Source organism: Sinocyclocheilus anshuiensis, unplaced genomic scaffold, assembly GCF_001515605.1.
Source record: "Sinocyclocheilus anshuiensis isolate Anshui unplaced genomic scaffold, SAMN03320099.WGS_v1.1 scaffold461, whole genome shotgun sequence".
NCBI lineage: Eukaryota > Metazoa > Chordata > Actinopteri > Cypriniformes > Cyprinidae > Sinocyclocheilus > Sinocyclocheilus anshuiensis.
The window spans coordinates 32,180-41,971 of NW_015541005.1; the positions used below are offsets into that span (position 1 = coordinate 32,180).

Genomic DNA, 9,792 nt, shown 5'->3' on the forward strand with positions numbered 1-9,792 from the left:
TAGTTGTCATAACCATGTAAACTAATTAAAACTTTGCAGATGTTTTATTTCGCGTCAGAGGGAGTGTCAGGCACGTTCATAAACCGAATAACTTAAGTAATTTGAGGATTAGGGCGTACTGGAGACGCGAACCGTTTCAAACGATTCAGTTCGATTTGGTGAACTGGTTCGACCGGAGTATATTATATTTAACTGACACAAAATTAAAATGATTTGTAACGGTCGCTTTGTCGCGTCCAGTGTAGACTTGCGGCGCGACGCGACATCTGTAGCGTCCGGTATAGACACAGTGAGTGAAGCCGAGAGCAAGATCTGCCTCCTCATATTTTCTGCATTTAGCTTTTGAATGACCAGCAGCTGCCTGGGTCTGTGCGACTTCATCTATGGCTTTTCTCTTCGCTTTCACACACCGATCCAGCTCCCATTCTAAGTTACGTCCTTTGGCTGTTTACGGTTTTATTTCTTTTCTTTTTCTGCTGATGACCCGCGCCCTCCTGCAATACTCATGCACCCCCCCTGGCGGGCGCGCCCCACACTGCCTTAGAACGTTCGTCAGCCAATCAGATTCAAGCATTCAAAGGTTGGATCATATAGCCTACCGTTAGCAATAATAAAAGCAGAACTACAAAAATAATAAAAACATTTTTTTATTATAAATAAATGTTGTGTTAGGTAAGCAGGTATTTAAATAAAAATTATAATAGTCATGTATAATAAACATTATAATAAACATGTCTTTTATCATTGGAAAAAAAGTGCAATACCCAACACAATACCTATACTTTTTAAATTTATTTTTTAACATCCAACCCCTTTTTATTCACTTTCTCTTTGTATATACTGTATCTGTATAAAGTGTATTTTGTCTATGTGTTTATCCAGCTCCACGTCTATCTTTAAAGCCAGTTCCGGACACATGACCTAAAGCTTTGTTCTCATTGGTCAGCGAGTATTATTTTGACCGAGGAACAAGAAAAATCGAAATACAATACGAAAAGAACGTTATTGAATAAATTCGATAAACAATAAATTGGTTAGAACGAAAAATAGCACTTGGAATGAACAGGTCTTCGGATGCTCACTCCTATGACCAGTGTGGCCGCTGTGCTGTAGCATTTCTACGACATCCAAGATTTTACGAGCGGCCATGATGAAAAGTCTCACACAAGAACCCTTCCCTCTCCCTTTGATACTGCTTTTTACATTTGTAAAAGGCATGTTATTACTCTACGAAAGTCGCTGATACGGTGTCAGCATACGTCTGACTGATAAACAGGAGCAGCGCAGGATTGAGCGCGTAAAGTCAGCTGAGCCATTGCGCAGCAGCAGCGCACATGCTTCCTATTACACGAGAACTAACTGATCTCAGTCATTTTCCGCCAGCTTCGGTTTTTCGCGTTTGCTCTTGACCGTTGTAATACACTATCTGAGATCATATCACGTTAAACATACCTTTACTGGAGTACAAATTCGTATCGATTCAAGGTTGCACGACTACTCCCAGACGGTGCGGTGAGAGCTCGTGCCGTAAAGGAACGCGTCACTCCAAATTTCTTCTTCTTCTTTTGGTTTTATGGCGGGTTGCGAACCAACTTCATAGGTGCATACCGCCACCTACTGTGATGGAGTGTGAAGCCGTTTCCCATTTTTCATATATCCCGCCACCTACTTCCATCTCTCCTAGTTCATTTCCTGATCCATCACTTCCCTCCACACTCTCCTGTCCATTCACAGTCCAGCTGTTGCCAATCACCTTGGGAATCGACATCTCCTTCCCACCCCTCCGGTCGTCTGCTGTATTTGCGGATGTCTCAGAAATAAAAGCTCACACAGGTTGTAAAAGGAAGAACAACGATTTAGATGTGTACAATAAGTTTTCATTGAAATTGTTCACATTTACCTTTTTCATGTTGTTGAATTAATCTTGGACTTCAGAGTATGAATGTAAACATTAGTCTGAATGCACAAACAAGCAATTCACATTTTAACCCATTTAAGTATAAACGGATCATAAGTCTGTACATTACACATCTTTATTACATATGTTTAATGCCAGTGTACCTGACTTATTATTTGTTGGATAAAGAAACAAACTCTATTGACCTCACCTGTGGTCTTGTTGGTATATTTATGGAGAGAGGTATTCATCTATGCTATTATCGCCATCAATGGGAGGAAAGCTGTGTGAGAAGCAGTCTTTTAGAAGACTGTTATAAACAAACAGACAGATAGATAGACAGATATAGATAGATAGATAGATAGATAGATAGATGTTCCAGGACCTTTTTGGTATTTTTAGGTCATTATTTTGACATGTATGTCATTCCTGGTATTCAGTGCCTTTTGTGTCCCTAGTAAAGATCATGATTTTGTTGCCTTAAAACAGGGGTTCTCAAACCTCTCCATGAAGTACCCACAGCACTGCATGTTTTGTATGTTTCCCTATATGTGACACACCCACTTCAGGTCTTGCAGTCTCCACTAATGAGCTGATGAGTTGAATCAGGTGTGATAGATGAGGGAGACATACAAAATGTGCAGGGCAGGGGGTACTCCAGGACAGGTTTGAGAACCACTGCCTTCAAATATTGTAAAAATGTAAAAATATTGATTTCAATATTGTCTTAAACATAGGCTAAATAACTCAATTTGAATGTTAGAAATACTGAAGCTGGGTTAGTTTATTTATTTATTTATTTATTTAGTTCCCTGCTGAAAAAAAAACAGCTAAAACCAGCCTAAGCTGGTTGGCTGGTTTTAGCTGGTGAATCAGCCTGGTTTTAGCTGGTCATCAGGCTGGTTTTAGAGGGATTTTGGCCACTTCTTTAGCTGGTCTTAGCTGGGAAACCAGCTGGAACAACCAGCTAAAACCAGCTACTTCCAGCTTAAACCAGCTAAGACCAGCCAACCAGCTTAGACTGGTTTTAGCTGTTTTTTTTCAGCAGGGTTAGTTAGTTATTTAAACATTTACAGCATTTGGAACCACCAGATATCACCATTGTTCCTGGCTTCTCATTTCTCATCTCATTTTCCTTATAACTACAACACTTACTATGTTTAGTTCCCCCCCCTTTTTATGTACATGTTGTTCTGTCAAGTTGGTATATCAGTTATATATATATATTTTTTGTTCAATTACTGAATTTATTTGTACAATTATAAATAAACTTGTTACATGTAACACTATGAAATTTGTGTTTTGTCTTGTCAATGGACATAATTATCAGTAAATTTGCAAATCTTGGTGTATTTCTAGAGTGTGAAAATAATAGAGTAAGTCACTCTTATTCACACTTCTTCAGATTCTACAGTGTAACACATAAAATATGAAAAAATGCATCCCCTACTGGCAACTTCACCTGCTTTTCAACTCTCTCTAAAAAGTTCCAGTGTTGTTTAAAATTTGATAAAAAAATTTTTATTTCAGTAATTAATATTTTAGGTAGAAAGTGATTACTCTGGAGAGCCTCAAAACCCACTCAACTCCATTCATGTGCGTGTCAACAAGGCACGTGTTCTGCAAGTTGAGTTAACTGTAGTGTAGGCGGCACAGTTTGAGGATATATTTGAGCCAAGTTCCTGGACTCCTGGAGATAAACACATTCGTCACACAAAAATCAAGAAGTCCCAAAAGAAGGCATCATGCAAACGCAAACAAAAAAACACAAAACAAAACTTTGATGAAAGTACTTCTATGCCACATATTCATTTGCAGTGTGTTTGCACTCTTATATTGTATATATATAAAATTCTCTGCCGGATTAAGGTTCTCTTCTTCTTCTTTTTTTTAATGTATGTAAATTGTAAATTTGTCATCCTCACTACTAGCCCCATTGCATCAGGGACATTTTCTTTCCTCTATACTACACACACACAGTGATAAAATTCTAAATACTAGGCTGAGTTTATGCATTTCAGATCTCAGACTGTGCCCAGAGCCCCGGTGGTGTGAAAAGCTTCATGCATTTATTCATAGGGAAGATGCTATGATCCAAGATGAGCAAACACATGTATAAAAGCGATGCTGAGAGCTCAGTTGAGTACACTACTCAGTGGACGGAGCCAGCACCAGCGCTGATGGCTGTCCGACAAACACACAAAGGTCCTATGGGACACGCTGACATGTCAGTATAAATTGCTCTGTCTTTCTGTTCATTCAATGTGAAACTAATGAAGGCATTCATGTACAGACCCTGTCAAATTTACAGACCGGTGGTATTGTGAGACTTGACAGCTTTGATGGGATTCTTGCTGAGACTTTCAGTGTTAATTCTATTGAAGAAACAGTTCAGATTCTATTGAACAACAAGAAACTGGAGATCTAGAGTGAGTAACAATCCCATTAGGTAAACTAGAGGAAGGTATACGCCTTTAGGCACTGAAATGGTTTCTCTTTTCTGTAAACACTGCTTCTCCACTGGGTTTAGTTAGATTTGGGCCTCACAAATCCAATTGCTTCCCTTATTAACCCAGATCGACCGGTGATGTGTTTCTGGGCTCCCTGATGTCGTCCCCCCTGTGGCTTCCTGTACACATCTCCAAGAGCACCTGCTGAGTGCCGTCTCTCATATCATTAAACTATTTTAGTGATTCTCTCTGCTGGTATTTTACATCTGTTCTGTTTTATCTTTGGCGTGATAGAAATGAGGCATATTTACTCTCTTGGTCTCATTAGGAGAGACTGGGAGTCCATTTGATGTTTTAGGGAGCGTTTGCTAATGAAAGGAATTGCTCTCTGGACCGAGGACCACTTTATTTTAGTTATGTGATGTTAGACATTCATATAAAAGCAGATCGATATCATCCTTCTTTCTTTTATAATTGCACATCTGGGTCTGCAGTCATGCGAGGAAAGCTTTTCATTTCACCCCGAGGCAAAAACAACACATTTGTGAGTGTTACCTTTATACTGAGTGGGTGGGAAAGACTGTCAGTGTTCATATTTTTATATTCTCTTTAATGTGCCTGCTTATGCCATACATGTGAAACTGTAGCAGCTTGAGCGATATAGATTGATATAGCTTGAGCAATAGTGAAAACTTGTATGTGAAAGATGAAACATTTCACTTCTCCATATCTCTAGTGTCTATGCTAAGAGCAAAAAAAAAAAAAAGCATTATCTGTACTCTCTCTCAGACTTCTATTTATTAATTGTACAAGTTATGAAGTGAAGTCTGCTGTAATGGCCTTCAAATAAGAAGGAATGTTTAAATGTGACAATAAGGGTAAGTGAGAGTACATGATGAAACCACGATTTGATTCAGATCATTTAAAGAGTGTCAATTGAGTAAGAGACCATGCTCACTACACTTTCAATTGAATCTGGCAAAACAGTGACAATATTTATTTATTTATTTATTGGGGTAATATTGCAGCAATTCATATTTAACATGGCAAAATAAATCTCAGTTCACAAGCTCAAATAGTTTAATTTTACCAATAAAAATGTCTAAAATATCCCCTTAGGAGGTTTTTGATCTGTCTGGATATTTAAAATATGTCCATCCTCATTGGACGCACATGTCATATTACACACTAAGTCCATACTAACAGTAATCTAGGGAACATTTCTCACTATTAACTAGTTGCTTATTAGCATGCATATTTCTAGCATATTGGCTGTTTATTAGTATAATAAAGCACATATTAATGCCTTAATCTGCACGACCATATTATAGATCCCTTATACCCAATAGCTAAATATTACAAGCTTACTAACTAATAATAAGCAGCAAATTAGGAGTGTATTGAGTCAAAAGTCATAGTGAGAACTGGTCTCCAATCTAAAGTGTGACCATACTGAACCTGTCGGCATGTGGAATCCTCATTCCACATTTTCGAGGTAAATCAAAGCTGATGACTGGTGAGGTGTATGATCAGAGCTCTGACCATAAGGTCATCACTGTGCACAGTTGGTTGCAGGGGGATAATGGGTGCAGCGAACCAATCAGACATCAACTGATTAAGAGTAATGGAAGTGTCTTGAGCTGAGCCAGTGAAGAAAGGTCAGCGGATAATACAGACACACAAACAATTACAAACCAGAATTAAACGCAATTGTTTCCTCCTCAAGGTGTGAGTATGTATTACAAAACTTTTTATTTCAAATAAATGCTGCTCCTTTGAACGTTCTATTTATTAAGGATTTTTTTTTTTAAATGAACGAAGTAATCAAGGACACATTCAAATGATCAAAATAGACAGTATAGACATTTATAGTGTTACAAAAAATAAATGCTCTTTTCAACTTTTTATTCATCAAATTACCCAGAAAAATACATATATATATATTTATTTCAGCATATTAGAATGATTTCTGAAGGTTCATATGACACTAAAGCCAAGTGTAATGGCTGGTGAATATATTACTTTTATAATTTATTATATTTATAATTTATTTTTAGATAGGTTTATAACATTCTCTGTAACCTTAAAACAGATGAGTCTGATACTCTTAAGGGTAAATGGGAAGCTGATTTGGGTTGTGTATTTGAAATAGAAACTTGATTTATGTAACAAGCCCCTTTGTGTTCTAGCCTCTAATTCTGCATGGAAGAGACAATTAAAAATTCTGTGCAGACTGTTTATTACACCTGAGGTTAGACACTAAATGAAGTCTGTCTGATCTGTGTCTCAAATGTAAATCTGACACTGGGACATTCTACCATTTTTTTTACCATGTCCTCAACAGCTCTGGGACTTGATCGGCCTACAGCTCAACTCTGTCTTTGAATGTCAACTTTGGCTTGGAGCATCGACTGCTTATTGGGTTTAAATGAAGAGATACCCTCAGGGTGTCAGAACAGAGACCTTCTCCATATTTTGCTTTATTCAAGCTCAGAAATGTATCCTGGTTAGGTGGATTAATGAGGAACCCCCCACTTTATGTCAATGGCTATCTACAGTTTCTAGCATTATTCAATTGGAGGCTTTCTCCACAGCCATGAAGAACAAACCTTTTTCTGTTCTATCGGATTTGGGATCCTTTTTTGACTATTGGGGTCTCTAAGACTGAAGGCATGTGTGTTAGACTTGGCTTGGATAAAAGAAGTGTAATCTGTAATCTGTCCCAACACAACATTCTGGACCTGATATATTTGTTTATGTAAATTCTCTGATTGTATATTATATGCATTTCCTATGTCCTTGAATTCCTTTTTTGTTTTGTGGGGGAATGAGGGATGTTTTATTTATTGTTTCTTGTTGTGAAGTCTGTTTTGGGATGCTTTGCACTAAAAGAGTTCAATAAAAATACACTTTTGTATAAAAAAATGTAATTACATTATAATTTATAGCTGAATAAATTACATAAAAAAATTTAAATTATTATTTAAAATCGTCTTGATTAGCATAAGAGATGTCTTTCAAAAAAAATTTTTTAAAAGATAATCTTAATATGTTTTAAAAATATTATACCATTCAAAAGTTATGTAAAAAATTTATGTCGTCTTACAAATGTCATTTTAATATTTTCTATAATGGTGTCAACTAATGATTTAGTTTAGCATAGGTGAACAGTGTAATGTAAATACAAGCTAAGTAAAGCAACTGACCTAATATTCTATTAATTTAATAACATTATCACTTGTTATTATTGACATTACATATCTTCACTCTTTTTTTATTCTTCTTCCAGTTTCTCAGCTACTTTGTTTCTCCAACCACCCACTTACCTGCCACTCACCACATGAAACTTTCTTTCTTTCTTTCTTTCTTTCTTTCTTTCTTTCTTTCTTTCTCCTTGTCTTCAGCCTTTTGGTCTCTTAGCAACCTGACTCATTTCCTTTGAGGCTAGAGTGAAGTTGTCTAGTTGCAAAACGTATGTGATTTAGAATTGGATTTCTCTCTTTCAACTTCCATTTCTGTGCACGTGTAAATGATTGTTGTTATTTTGGTTTCTGTTTATTCAGGGTGTTAAATTGAAATGAAACTTTTCAGAACAGTCTTCGCAGAATGACTTTGGAGTGGAAATGAATATATGAGGGGGCATGTGAGGACTAAAACTCCTCTGAATCTCTGCAACGGCAGCAGAGACCCTCACCTTTCTCAGAGACCTCAGTGCTCTGCGATACAATAACAGTCTTTCCATAAAAGCCACTAGCCTCTGTGCATCTAAAGAAGGAGAAATCAAGCAGTCCTCGCTACTCAAAGGTTGCTGCGCTCTGCAAATACTCGAGCCGCTGAGAGACAAGATACCTTGAGTGTACTCTCAGTATGTGATACTGAGAGGCAGCAAATTAGAGGTGGTGACATTTAATTTGGCTCCTTTGGTGAAGCGTCTCGTAGCACTCATGAAGGATTGCAATTAGGGAAGATGAGCTGTTTTACATCTTGGCCTGTCATTCATTTCCAGGTCGTCCACAGGTCGCACAGCGGTACGCTGTACCTCACTAAAAGCCAAGGCAGCTGCAGAGCCTGTTATTACCATCCCTGACACGGTGAGGATTAAAAAAAATCACATAAAAAATGTATCACTATGTAATGAGAATGATATTTATAGTGAGAGGTAAACATGTTTTTGCCTTTGGATACATGTCTGCTTCTGCACCTGTTTCAACGAAAGCGAGTCCTTAACAAAACAAAAAATATTGTGTACAGAAATGCAGCATAATGGCGTAATTGGCGTAATTTGGCTCATAAAAGAACGATATCTAGGCTACACCTGCAAAGGTAGACGGTAAATTAATATTAATGCAGCATCATATTTCAAAGTGTTTTTGAGGAGCTGCCTTGGAGAGAAACCCAAATAACCTTTGGGATAATTGTGAAGAAAAAATGAAAGCAGGAGCTGAGATTGACACTTTGAGGTAATGTCCTCTCAGGGCTCCGTATCCTGCAAGTATTAGACCTACACCTGCTTTAGCATAAATGTAAGAATTTATACTCAATTGGAAAGACTAATTGAGTTGCTGGCATCTCTCCAGTGTTCGGGGAGTGAAATGATCAACAGCTGCTGCCTGAAGGCCTCCATGAAACATTTCTTCATGTAGCATACCTGCTCTTTCTTCTTCATTGAGTGTTTTGCTGCAGTCGCACACCTATCTAGAACAGGACCACTAAATAAATGTTTTTGTGCATTATTTTGGAGAAGCGAGGAAACGTGATGATCCCTAGACCAATGACTGAGGCCTTGTTAAAGGAGACATCGGATGCCCATTTTCCACAAGTTGGTATGATTCTTTAGGGTCTTCATGAAATATCTGCAACATACTTTGGGTAAAATTCCTCAATGGTTGTGTAAAACAACACTCTTTTTACTAGGGCTGTCAATCGATTAAAATTTTTAATCTGATTAATCACATCCTTTTTCTGTGATTAATCGTGATTAATCGCACACTTCATGAAATTAAGCATAGACCATTTATCTTGTTTCAAATGTTTATTTTGTCATCATTTGCTATATCCAGCAAAGTAAACCAAAAGATTGAAGTGTGATTCTCAAAAATCGATATTTTCTGCAAGATTTTTTCAAGATAAATTTAGATGACTTTCCAAAAAAGGACACTTAGAAACTCCAAAAGGACACCAACAAATCCAAATGATATAAGGAGCCCATATAAGCACATATGAAAGAAAAAAAAATCAGAATTTTATAGTAGCCTATGTGTACAGTGCCAAGTTGCGATACCGAACAGGACCACATGGAGATGCCAAAAAAAACCTAAACCAACCGCCTGCTGACTGCATATATCTAATCTGTAATCAGTAATGAACTACAATTTGTAAATAATCTGCCCAGCTGTGTGTATGTAAATATATATATATATATATATATATATATATATATACAGG

The 9,792-nt window shown here is 37.2% G+C and overlaps 1 protein-coding gene across 1 annotated transcript in view; it reads right to left on the reverse strand.

Annotated features, from left to right (window-relative positions):
• Nucleotides 1-1,567, reverse strand: part of LOC107690232 (eukaryotic translation initiation factor 3 subunit D) — a 10,484-nt gene extending 8,917 nt beyond the window's left edge. The window contains exon 1 of the mRNA XM_016488485.1: nucleotides 1,453-1,567. The gene's annotated coding sequence lies outside the window, so the exon portion shown is untranslated. The remainder of the gene's footprint in view (nucleotides 1-1,452) is intronic.
• Nucleotides 1,568-9,792: the final 8,225 nt, after the last annotated feature.